This window comes from Dioscorea cayenensis, chromosome 4 (genome assembly GCF_009730915.1).
Source record: "Dioscorea cayenensis subsp. rotundata cultivar TDr96_F1 chromosome 4, TDr96_F1_v2_PseudoChromosome.rev07_lg8_w22 25.fasta, whole genome shotgun sequence".
Lineage (NCBI taxonomy): Eukaryota > Viridiplantae > Streptophyta > Magnoliopsida > Dioscoreales > Dioscoreaceae > Dioscorea > Dioscorea cayenensis.
The window spans coordinates 19,441,545-19,454,933 of NC_052474.1; the positions used below are offsets into that span (position 1 = coordinate 19,441,545).

The following is a 13,389-nucleotide window of genomic DNA, read 5'->3' on the forward strand; positions in this document are numbered from 1 at the left end:
CCTTCTTGATTTGGGAGAATAGCCAACATTTTTAAAAATAGTTTTAGATGTTTTTCGCCTAAAATAGAAATAAAGTGGCAATTCCAAATAGAAATAGATGAAGATTTATTGAGAAATGATTTATTTTTTTATTATCTATCCAAATGCATTTCACAATCCGGTTGACTAATTTTTTTTTTAATCCTTGCATGCATCATCTAATGTATGTCATGAAATATTATCTTTGAATATATTGCTTATATTGAAAGTTCAATAAATTTTCCCTAATTGATATTTTTCTTTTTATTTATTTTTGTTTTTGGTGAATTGTGTTTTAGTGAGGTTTCTACATTATCAGATTGTGGGCAGGATAAAATAGGTTAACAAATAATTTTATCTTATCATGGTAGCCTGTTAAAAAAGGGGTAAGTATAGATATGTGTTTTCAGGTTTTCCCTTTTTTGTTTGGTTTCTTGTTTTTGGGCATGTGGCTCACTAGACGTTGCACTAATTAGACCCACCCAAGTAACCCATCCTTGCTCCCTCACCACTGAAATAATTAAATAAAAAAACCAGCTAATTTTTAAAAGATTATTATTTATATGCTTAATATCTTATTTATAAATTAATAATTTTGGTTTTTTCAATAAGCATGATATGTTAACGAGGAAATCAACTTGTCATCCACATCAACATCCACATCATTTTTTTTATATAAACTTCGAATTTAAACCTTAAAATTTTTGAATTCTTAAAATTTTAAAAAAATTATAAAACTATATCTAAAATCTCAAACCTAAATACTACAAAATCTATACTTGAAAATCTAAAAAATTAAACCCTAAATAATAAATACTAAACTCTAAACTCTAAACTCTAAATCCTAAGCCATACAACTTAAACCCAAAATTTAATGTTCTAAACCCTAAAATGTAAATCACAAACCCCTACAAGCCCCATTAGGGGTTTGTGATTTACAGGAGGGGGTTTACGGTTTATCATTTATAATTCAAGGTTTTAATTTAAGATTTTAGTAATATTAAATTTTTGAAAGAAGAGATGCTTGGCATCGATTTTGAGAAATCTATTCGGTTTAATGATCTTTCTTTTCCGTTCTTCCAAATTAAATTTTTTTTGAAAGAAGAGATAAAAAAAATACTTGGCATCATTTGAGAAATCTATTTGGTTGGTAACTTTTTTTTTTTTTTACTTTCTTCCCAATCAGCCAGAGAGTTGGTACTTCATCTAACAGCAGTAAAAAAAATACAATTGGCAATAGTATTTCTAAAAAAAACGTACAAATGAAGCAGTGAACTTAATAAACAAACTTAGGAAATAACCTTCTAAAAATTAGCTGGTTTTGTTATTTATTTATTTATTTATTTATTTATTTCAGTCAAGAGGAGGTAAGGAAACGCGAACACCCTCTCAGTTTCTTTGGAATGAGAAGAGCGAGTGACTGTTTCCTTCGCACTGCTCTTCGCCACCGCCATTCCAGCAGGGCCCCCAAGGTATCGATTCTCTCACTTCTATCCCTCTTTTTCTACTTCTCACAATCCATTGCTTCTTGTCTGATCAGATGGATGCCTCTTCTTCTTCTTCTTCTTCTTCTTCTTTGGAGAGGTATCGCTTTAACCCAACACTCGCCTGGGACGCTGAGGTTGAGGACTACTTCATCAAGGCCTACGGCGCTGATCACTTCGCAAGAATCTCGAAATCCCTCACGTATTCGTCCTCTTTAACCCTCTTTTTAGCCTTTTTGTTTGTTGTTTTCTGGAAGATGTTTGGTTGGTGCATGAATTACCTGTGCCAAAGTTTCAATTTTTTCCTTTTTGAATGTCAAACAAATTCACAAGGACAATTTCAGATGTACGATTAAAAAATTAATTCTAGTGTCATGGAATGAACAGTGTACTGGTTTGATTTGTCAGTTTTAGACGTGAATTGTTGTCAATATTTTTGCTTGCTGTAATCCTTACTTGTTTGGAGGAGCAGGGTGACTCTTGTTCTTTTCTTTTCTTTTTTTGGTTACTAGAGTTCTCTATATTTTTTTATGTTTGTTCCTAATGCTTTCAACTGGTTTAATCGGGCAGGCACCCATCTTCCTATTCTTGCATTCGTGTGAATACTCTCAAGACTACAAGTGATAGTGTTATCAAGAAGTTAGTATCCATGTTAGATCACAAGATCACAGGTGGTGCTGACATTGATGCAAGGGAACCGATTGTTGTAACTGATTTTGATCATACTATAGGGGAGCAAAGCTTAAATGAAACATCAATTCCCCTTGATCCATCATTAGATCATGGCAGCATGCAAGTTTCTGGGGACAATGTTGAGTCAGTCTGTAAATGTCCATACCCGGGTTTAGATAATGTTGTTTTAGTTCAAGGTTCGGGACCACACCTGCTTCGGTATGATGGCCAATCTGGGAAAGCTATGAAGGAAGTAATTGTTAGTAGAAAATGTGCTGAAGCTGTCCTTCGAGGGGCTCAGGTACATATATGGACAATGTTACTCCCATGCTTTCTTATAAAGAACACTTAGTTGATATAATTCTTGCATGTTGTTCTGGTGTTTATGTTAACTTTTCATGTAGTTATAAATTTTAAAGGGGACTATATGACATAGAGCTATTTTAGAGGGATATTAAAAATACCCACTTGTTTACAATAGCATAAGGTAACTATATTGATGTTTAGAATTATACCTATCACGTTGTTGGGTATATATTTAATTACACATTTTGGAGGATGATATATGCAACTAAGTTATTTTAAAGTACCTCATGTGTAAAAGTGCATTTATCTATTGGTGTGTTAGTATTATACACGAGTTCTTTATAGGTACATTTGGACCACAAAATTTAGGTAGTTATTTATATGGTTAAGCTGGTTTAAAGGCACAAACAAGGAATAACACATCTTTTTATAGGTTTCTATTGCTAATGGTAATGTGCATTGTAATTTTTTTGAACGCTCATTCCAACTTGTTAATGTGCAGTCAAAATCCACCGGTGAGAATCAGATGTTGGAATGCAGCCAATGGGCATTCCATTCCATGCTACTAGACATTACATTGTTTGTTAATCCATATATTTCCATTTCTTTACTAAGCAAACTCTAATTCTTTTCTGATTTGCAGTTGTTGTATTTCACCTCTCTTACTTGCTCTCAAACTCACCTAACTCATGTTATGGATTGTAATGGAAATTAATTTTACTTTCATAGCAAAATTTTTCATGAGTGATGGTTGTACGATAGATCTTTGATTCATGTTGTCATGACTGGTCTGTAGATATATGTCCCAGGAGTATTGGCTTGCAGTGCTCATGTTGAAAAAGGTGATTTAGTGGCTGTATCAGTTGGTGTAGAGCAACGTGGATCTGATGGGTTTTGGGGTGTTGGGATAACGCGTGGAACTGTTCTACAAGGATCAGAGTCAGGCAAGAAAGCAAAATTCATAGTTGGTTTTTTCCCCTCTTTGTTCTTGAAACTATTTAAGAATTCAGTAAATCAATCATTTTATATTCTCTCCAAGAATACAATCTCATAACATTTCTATTGAATTATTATAATCCCTTTTGGATTGAGTTTATTGTTGAGATACTGTAATCTACAATGTTTTAATTTTTCTGTAACAAATCTTTCATGTTAAATAGGATATCTTGATAAGTTGAGTTTCTATCAGTTCTCTTCATTATTGAATTTGAACCTAATGTCTTTCTTTGGATCTTCAGCTATTGTGACATTTTATTTATAAATATAGGTGATTCATTTATATGTGAGACATACTAAAAGGAATCTGTCAGTTTGGTTGTTAAATTACGCCCTATAGGATTTCCTTGATACCAACTTCTCAGGTAACTAGTTGTTATTCTCAATTTAGCTGTAATTGTTTGTTTCTTGATTTTCTTTTGGCTTAAGTTCATTAACATAAATTTTGTTTGCCTAAATATCCAGTTCTGGACACATTGCTAAGAATGTTGTACTTGATTTGCCAGTTCCAGGCTGCTCTATAGCATTCAGTAGGGATTTCAAATACATTGGTATTTAAAGTGGTTAATTGCCTGACTTTTTACTTGGAGAAAAGAGTATATATATTTGAAGAAATATAGAGCTTTGGTGTTGCTACCAGTAGGCGCCTAGGTTCTTAGGTGGTTTAAAGCATGAGATTTCTTAGATTTTAACTGATTGGCCACTGAAACAGTGATCTTTTGCATGAGTTGTGCTTAAGTTGCTTGCCTAGGGTTCGAGGCTGTCAATTGGTTTGATATCTTAATTTTCCTTGTTCACCACAATTTAGCTCCAGCTAATCTAATCTAAATCCATCTGAGGGTGTGTTTGGTTAGGAGCTAGGATAATGGAAGTTTTGGGAGCTTAAAATTGTTTTGCAGGGAAAACTTTTATATAGAGAGGTTATGAAATTTTTTTGCTTAATTAATACTAATCAAAATAAATATTTTAAATCTAAAGTTTACTTCTAATTAATGATATTTGTTTATTGATATTAATATTTGTGAAAATTAATTATTAAATATGTTTATTTATAAAATCTTGTTGCAATTGCTTGGCGGAGTAAATAAATTTGGGTGTTTGGTTGGAGCCTTGGGGTTACCTTGGAGTAAAACCCACAACTAATCACAACCTTGTGACAAAAACCAAAACAAAAGCCATTTTATATGACAAATGTTATAAACGTGCAAAACCATAATGCAAATCCTATAACAAAACTACTATGTATGTGTACCTGTTAACTTCACCAAAGTTGTAGTCTCAAGTTCAAAAGAAAGCATCAAAGCACTAATCATGCATTCTTCCACTAATGATTACTATTTTTAGTTTCGTAAAATGTTACTTTGTTGTGTTTGACTTCATTTCATAATTTCCATGAATTATTTTCAATATTGTTAGAAACTCATGTATAGTATGTTTCATGTTTCTTATTTTGTAAAATTACCTCTGTTTAGATCATAGGCAGTCCTCCTAGGCAGTTAGGCATCTGTCTAGGCATTGCTAAGCCGCCTTATGAACCTTTAAGAGGTTGTAGAACAATGTTTGATACCTCTGATGGATGAATTGTGTTTATAATGGCTACTTAGGTTTGGGATAATTAATGGTTATCAAAATTAATATACAACTTGATGTAGGTTCAATCCAAATTGAAATTTGGATCATGAGATTCTCATTGAAAAATTTTTGTTCTAGAATATAGGTGATGACCAAAGGATGAAATGCTAGCAGAAGTATGAAACCTAGGTTTCTACTTTGTTCTTGTCTAAAGATTCTTGAAGGCTATGCTTTTTCCCTTTGTAAAATGTGTTGTGACTTGTTATGTAATCTCTAAAAGGTTGTAAAAGATTTTTTCTTTTTACCTTCGCATGTTATGGATCAATAGTCCTATTTTCTTGGTTGTGCTTTGACATAGATAGTTGGAAGAGCTTGGCTATGACCGTTGAGGCTAAATTTATTATAGTTACTTTCTTAAGTTTTTTCGTCGAATTCTACCACTTCTACTGTTCTTTTTCCCAACATTTTTACATGTTTAAAGCCTCTGTGAACATTTTCTTTTAAGCCATACATCCTGCTAATAATTTTTTTTATGCAGTGCCCTTTTTAGAAGGTCCTAAATCATCTTTGTCTTTAGAATGTGCTTGCAGAAATTAATGGATTTGATGTTTGATGAATCGTGCTTAACTTTTGGATATTAGCAATTATTCATGCAGAATGATGCTTTTTCAAATTGTTGTCCTCTAACAATGATTCTGTATTAATAATTTAATATCCGTAATAGTTATGCTGTTTTGGAGTTGATTGATGTTCAATTGCTCAATTAGGGTTCTCAGAGTTTTTTTTTTAAATTTTTAAATTTTTTATTTTTAACTTTTGTTTATAAGTTATTCAACATTGTTGTTGGGCCTTGAAAGTGTTTTGTTTTGTTTTTGGTGGCAAATAAGTAAGACATATGAGATAAGAATGCTGAGATGGATGTTAAGCGCTACTAGGAAGGACCGATTAAAGAATAAATTTATTCGAAATAGATTGTATGGGCATGTTGAGTGGCACCTATTCTTGACAAGTTAAGAGAGAATTGATTAAGATGGTATGGGCATACCCTTAGATGACCCGTAAATGCACTAGGTGCAAGCTCACCAAGTGGGAGGTCGTAGAAGAAGGAAATGTAGATAAAAAAAGTGTTTAGCAATACTTTACATAATGATATGGCAAAGCTTGGTTTGTCTAGTCATTTGGCCCTCAGTAGAGCAATGTGAATGGGAAGGATTTGTGTAGCTAACACCAAATTGCTGGGACCAATGGTTTTTCTTCTTCTTCTTCTTATTGTCGTTACCAGGACATGGATATGGGTGTTGAGTATCCAAGTATCAGAAAGTATCAAACACTTAGATTTAATGAAAGCTAGATACATGGACATGGCCCTAAATATATTTATATATATACAGTGTTATTAAAAGCGAGAAAGGCACTCAGGCGAGGCGAGGCCCTAGCGCCTTAATACCCTCTGGGCGAGGCGCCTTCAATGAGGCAAGCCTAGGCGAGCGCTTTTTGTCGGGCGCCAGGCATTAAAAAGGCGTGTCTGTCTTATTTTTTTTTGGTATAAGCCTTTCATTTAATGCTTTCAATTAGTGTTTATTAGAATTCTAAAAAGGCACATTTACTAATAAGGTATGAAATAAATTTAGGGAGGAAAATTAGGTGGTTTTAAAAAGGCACGTTTATTAATAAGGAAATAAATTTAGAGGAGAAAAATTAAGAGATTTAAATGCATAGTTACTATTTTTTAAAACTAATTATTAAATTTAGGAATTAACTAATCAATTAGAGATAATTGAAGAGGTGGAAAAATTAGCACTTGCCATAAAAGTATGAACAGAATAGCAATACAATTGCCAAAAAAGAAAATAACAATGACGATGGAACAAGGTTTTTTGGTGGAAGCATGTGACTTTAATTATTCTAAAAATTATATATATATATATATATAAAACTAGCGCTTTTCTTTGTTCAAGCGAACGCCTTTCGTGGCGCCTCTCGCCTCAGGCAATAAAATGTCTTAGCGCCTTAAGAGCGCCTAGCGCTTTTAATTACACTGTATATATATGTACACACATATACATATGTGGCAACCAAGGATTATACTCTTGATTTTTTCTTCTGTATCTAACCACTTTGTGTCAATTAACTATTTTTAAGGAAGACTTTACTTAATGTGAGTAGTTGAGGTGTATTTCTAGTGAACCATTGTCAAATTAAGTTATCATTGTAATTCGTAGCTTTGAAGCCAATAATGAAGTGTCATCAATTGCTTATCATCTAATTAACTTGATTAACTAGTAGTCCCCTTACCATCTTTGTTAATTTGGCAATTATTTTTTCAAAATGATACCTTTCTTTGCATAATATGCATTGTTAAATTTTATTACAACTTAAAGGTAATTACTCACATAATAATAATTTCATAAAAAATCTTCCCTTTTTATTTGATGTTAAGAATATTGCATGAGAATAGATCATGAAAAGTAAAATAGCTTCTGGATGAAAGAGTTTTATCGTCAATGGTTGTAGAATTTGTTTTGCATATACAGAACTATATTCTCAGCAAGACTGAAATATATGAAAGCACTAGTATATTAGTAGAAGAGTAGTATGGCAGGAATCGGTCTCCACCATGGAGTCTGAGGAAGGTTAGAGTGATTGTTATCTGGTTGGATGAAGGCTGTTTCCATATCTTATACTCCTAATGACCATGCAGTCAATATTTTATAGATATCACCTAATTTGTTTGGCAGTCATTATTACTCTTGCAAAATTAGATGTTTTTACAATTTTATAGAGCAAATTTGGCATATGGTATGAAATATCTGGAACATTTTCTGAATCTTCTAATATTGATAGTATCGACAGATCCTCATTATTGTGAACGGAAAGGGCTCTACATTGGACAAGGAACTGCATTAATGTCGAGGGCCAGTATCTTTCGTGCTTTGAAAGGAATTGCAGTGGAAATGTCCCACAGAGTATATAGACTTCCATCCTTTCATGGTATATTGAATCCATAATTTTACACTTTCTTCTTAATTGTTAGATAGTAGCCTCATGGATATTTTTAGGTGCCTGTTGAAAGTAGCTTTTATTTGAGAATTTATTTGAGAGTATTTATTTAAGCAGGTGCAGCAAATATGCTGATTTGATATCTGTATACATTTATTTTATATATCTTGATATCTTCTTCATTTTTGTATGGTGGCCTCATAGATATGTTTTAGCTGCCTACTGAAAGAATGTTTTATTTGAGAAACTTTATTGATGGTAAGTTTGCTGTGAATATTCTGATTTGTTATTTGTATATATGTGTTCAATTTATTTTACATGTCATGGTGTCATACTCCTTTTGAACCCACCTTATGATGGCCAGTCACTGTGGAACAACTAATGTGCTCCTTGCTTTACATCCACTTAAGATAGTCTCACATATATTTAAAGTAAGGCCTAATTGTTTTGTGTTGCTCTGTCGGTTGCTATTTTGTGTTTCTCAAATGGCAAGTTGTTAAAATGTCCTACATTGTTGTTTTTTTGTATATATAGGGCTTTACATGCTATAATCTGCAAATCATTTGAACTTTTTGACTTTATGTTGTTATTCATTTTACATTTAATAGGTCTATTTCGCAGAAGGAACATGGTTTATACTTCTAATTATAACAATAATTTATTTATGATAATTCGCTTCAGACACGTTAGTTGGTTAGATATTCAATGCATAAATATGGTTTATGAATTTGATTATATGATATGGAAGCCTGCTCCACATAGCCCTGAAGGAATGGCAAGCAAATTACTTTCAAATGAGGCTCCAAAGCTGTATCTATTGATTCTTCACTATGATAGGCCGGTTATGTAGATTAACCCTTTGTCCATGGTCTTTAGTTTTTTTGTGGGATTTTTGGAATTCTTATACTTCATTTGAATGTCCCTTTTTATGCCTTCAAAGCGTGGTGATTAGACCTGAAAATAACTATTAAAACTACAACTCGTTTATTTGAGTGCCTTAGTTAATGGTTACAGTCTACACCCTTATTAGAGGAATAATTATATTTCAACACTTAATTTGTCTTGTTATTTGAAGCTTTTGGGCCTTTCTGTGATCTTGCTTGCATCATCTCCAGATCTCAGCTGGTATTGGTTCTAGGCACATTATGATCGTTCTTGATTCTTTTTAAATTAGTTATCTTAAGAATGCATTACTACATTATGTCCATTAATCATTGTTGACCAGTAGGTAGCTTGAAGGTCTGGATTGTACAGTGGACATCATAGAACGTAGATACTTCAAAATGATACGAATGTACAGTGCAACACACATCAAAGTCCAAATATATTATGTATGATGGTTATTGTTACATAATTAAGTTTTTGCACTGCCTATAATTTGATTTGAAGGCATCTATATGTTTTATAATTTACTATCCATTCAGAATTTCCTTACTGGTTGACTTTTTTCTCAGTTTACCCTAATTATGGTAGCTTGATATCTTATCCAGCTCTTAAGACCTTGTCACTATGCTATGCCAAGAGAACAATCTATTATCTAGTATCTTGATATGCCTACTGCTTGACACTTAATGTTGCAATATAGATTCAGCCAATTTGACTAGCAGTTCTTATACATTAAAATACATTATTGTTGTACTTTGTTGCCTTAAGGATACTTTCAATATGGCCAAGGAATGGTTAAATCTCCAAAGTTCTCATATTGAATATTCAAGTCTTATGGCAGAAGATATAAGGCTAGAATATTGATCACAAGTCAATGTTGAAGTGCTTTATTATTGAAATTGTACTTTGATTAATGATTGCTGGCACCAAATATCATATCATAACGTCTAATTCATGGCTTAGTTGCATGAGAACTCTGCCAAAAATCTTAAGACTTGTTGGAACTAAAGACTATTTGTATCTAAGTAGAACTATCTTTGTAGTACATTGTTAGAATCTGCTGCAAACTAGGCAAATGTTTTTTGACTTGGAGTGAGGATGATGACCTTTGGAATAGGGTAATGTAAAATCTTAAAACAGACAGGAATCTTAGTAAAATCCCATGTGTTATGCTTTCAGAACATCTTGACAATATTTTTCAACTTTCATAATTCTCTGCCATCTAAAAACAAATTCTTGATAAAAACCAAACTATTATCCTAATAATGCTGGAGATTCTGTTTCATGATTTACATGGGAAAAAAAAAACACCTAATATGTTCCTGAAAAAGGCAAAATTCAGAGCTATATGAAAATACAGATGTCCACATTATTCATATTACATTTTTAAAAATGTTACCTTTTGGGTATTTTGCTTATACCTTACTGAGATCTTCCAATTGTACAGAAAATCTACTAAGTTTTTGTTAATTGCATGCATCCCCTTGAAATTTTTGCTGCCATTATTACAAAGAAACTCTTTGACATCAATTAGAGGTCAATCAGAAACCCTAACGCATGGTTTACCATGGGTTGTCTATATTGGGCATATTGCCTTACCTTCTTTCTATTCTGGCCAAAGATTTTAGGAGTTATGTGCAATTACGAAGAAGTCAGCATAGCTTTCTTAAACCTGAAGATTTCAGCTAGGCATATGCAACAACTCTCTCTCTCTCTCACGCACACACACACACACACACACACACACACAAACCTTTATTTCTTTGATCTGCTGCCGATGACTGTTAAAAATAATTCATCACAAAGCCATCAAAGGAAACCTATTTTCATATGTGATTCCTTAAATGTCAGCAAAACTATTGGCTCTCACGAGGTTATTTGCTTTACTTTCTTATGTAACTGTTGCTAGTTTTTGTGCTGAAGGTTGTTCATATCTTGTTAGAATTGCGACACTGCTACTACTGAGAGAATAACATCTTGCCTTTTTTGGCATGCGTACTGACATTCTTCCTCTTTTCTCTTAGATGTTCTCGAAGGAGAGATATTCCTCCAAAACTTACCCAGCATTGTTACTGCTCATGTTCTGGGTATGCTTCTCTGATTCCATTTATTTGTGTTGTTTTATCCATGAAATATTTCTATTTCTTGTCCTTTTTCACAAATTTCAATTATGTGGTCTTGTTCCTGCTTGGTTGTGGGAGTTCTGTTTAGATTATTTTCACCTGTGAGCATGTAAATGTTTTTGATATGTGATTTTATTATTTTAATTTTTAACTAGTCTTGCAAAGGAAATAAAGAAGTCCCTTTTCAATTCAATGAAATAAAGTTTTTATTTAAATAGTACAGATCCCATTATATTTCCCAAACATACCAGATTCCAGGTTTGTGGTACATGTAGATACTGAAGTTCCCTGATTTTGAATATGGTAGAAATCATTTTTTAACGCATGTGATTACAATTCTTGTTCTGGTAATTCTGGTAATAACTTAAAGTTAGACATGTGTGAAAATAAAACTGTATGTTGTCTAACAAAACATAGGATCTGAAAGCGATAATGTAATGCTGACATAAATAGACGTATTTCTGAAATGGTAAAGAACCAAACATTATAACAACCACCATCAATCCCTATGCCAAATATTGCATTTCAGTTTTGTGAACCTATGCTATCAATCAATTATTGTTGTGTCATTAGCTTTTATTCTTTTTGGTTTCTGTTCTTTTGGTTTCATTTGTTCGGGAACTCTTTTGGGAGTGGACGTATCTATTCATGTTTAACATCATAATGTCTTAGAACCCCAAGAAGGTGAAAAATACTGAACATGTGTGCTGCTCCTGGAGGAAAACTACTGCATTGCTATCCTTATGAAGGACAAGGGAGAAGTTGTTGCCTGTGATAGATCTCACAATAAGGTTTGATCAGTGCCACATCTATTTGCTCAGTATTTTTGTCCCTAACTTGGCAATTGTTGGCAAATAATTAATATATGAGCTAATTTACATAACCTTTGTTTCTCCCTCGTTCATTGTTCAAGGTTCTTGATGCACATCTATGAATCTGCATTAATTATGAAAGCCAGTTTTCTGTATTCTCCAATCATTCTTATACTAGATGTATATTTTGACAATTATATTATCTGGAACTTTATGCTCCTCTATTATGATACTGACCACATCTTCCCTCAATTTAGCAACTTGGTGATTCTCATGCAATATGCATACTATGGATTCACAGCCATAGTAAGGGGCTATGATAAGGGGCCTTTTAGATAACCAAACTTCAAACAAAATGAAAAATGACTAATCTTTTAATTGAAATTCAAGGATACTTTTAGCAGTCCCTTTCCATATCCTAAACCTCTTATATTGTGCAAAATAAGAATATGTGGCAAATGCAGGCATCTCTAACTCACATTTGATATCAGAAATTTAAGAAGTCATTATGCTGGAGACTTGCATGTATAGGGAAACCGAGTTTCAAACTTACACCCGACAGCATGGGCAAGCTAAGCTTTTGTAAATTGATCTACAACTTGCAAATCTTCTTTTTGTGGGTGTTGATGAAACTGCTAGAGAACATTGGATACTTCATGGACATGTGGTTGTATTTGGAAATGAATCTGCATTTTATTTGCAGGTCTTGCTTTAGCGCATCAAAAAGAATGCCCTTTGAGGATGAGAAAGTAGTTTGCAACAATACTTTTATGAGCTGTAATTTAGTTTTTGTTCTGACAAACTTTTTTCTATTGCAGGTAATGGATATTGGTGAAGTTGGCCACAGAGATGTGGGTTTGACTTGTATTAATGCATACAAGCTTGATGTGCTCTAAATCTGTTTGCCAAGGAAGGAAATTCTGGATGTTGGAGTTGAAATTTTGGACTTGAGGTTCTGAACTGTAGTGACTGGAAACAGTTGGATTCCAAATGAAGAAATGAAAATAAATGATATGACCAAAATGCAGGAATGGTACTCAAATTGATGCAAACAGGAGAATAGTTGTTCTTCTTATTTTCTTTCTGTTCATTAAAAAGTTGTGTCCATCTTGTGTGCACAGTCAGCATTTAGCTGATGTAGCTTAATGACCATTTCAGAGTATATAAGTATATTAGAAGCACTTAAGGGTGGAGCAATAATTACCAATGACTAGGTCTGATTGCATTTCATTGCAGAGGAATTTCTAATTCATTCCAACTTCTAGAAATCTTTCAGCGTAAAGAGCAGTGGGCATCTTCCAAACTTATCCTGATATATTATTCATTTCTTGTTTATACATTGAACCTAGAAGTGCTCCAAATAAGTGAAGTCTTGAGCTCTAATGAGTTCTTGGTCTTGCATGTACCCATGATGCATAAAGCTTTAAATTCCCCAATTGTATTAAAATTTATTAAGTTGCCACACTTGTACAAGTGCATCATATTAATGGATTTTCCTATTTCTTGAACTTGTACTGAGAT

The 13,389-nt window shown here is 33.0% G+C and overlaps 1 pseudogene; it reads left to right on the forward strand.

Moving 5' to 3' along the window:
- Positions 1 to 1,397: 1,397 nt before the first annotated feature.
- On the forward strand, positions 1,398 to 11,853 carry LOC120259109 (annotated as a pseudogene).
- Positions 11,854 to 13,389: the final 1,536 nt, after the last annotated feature.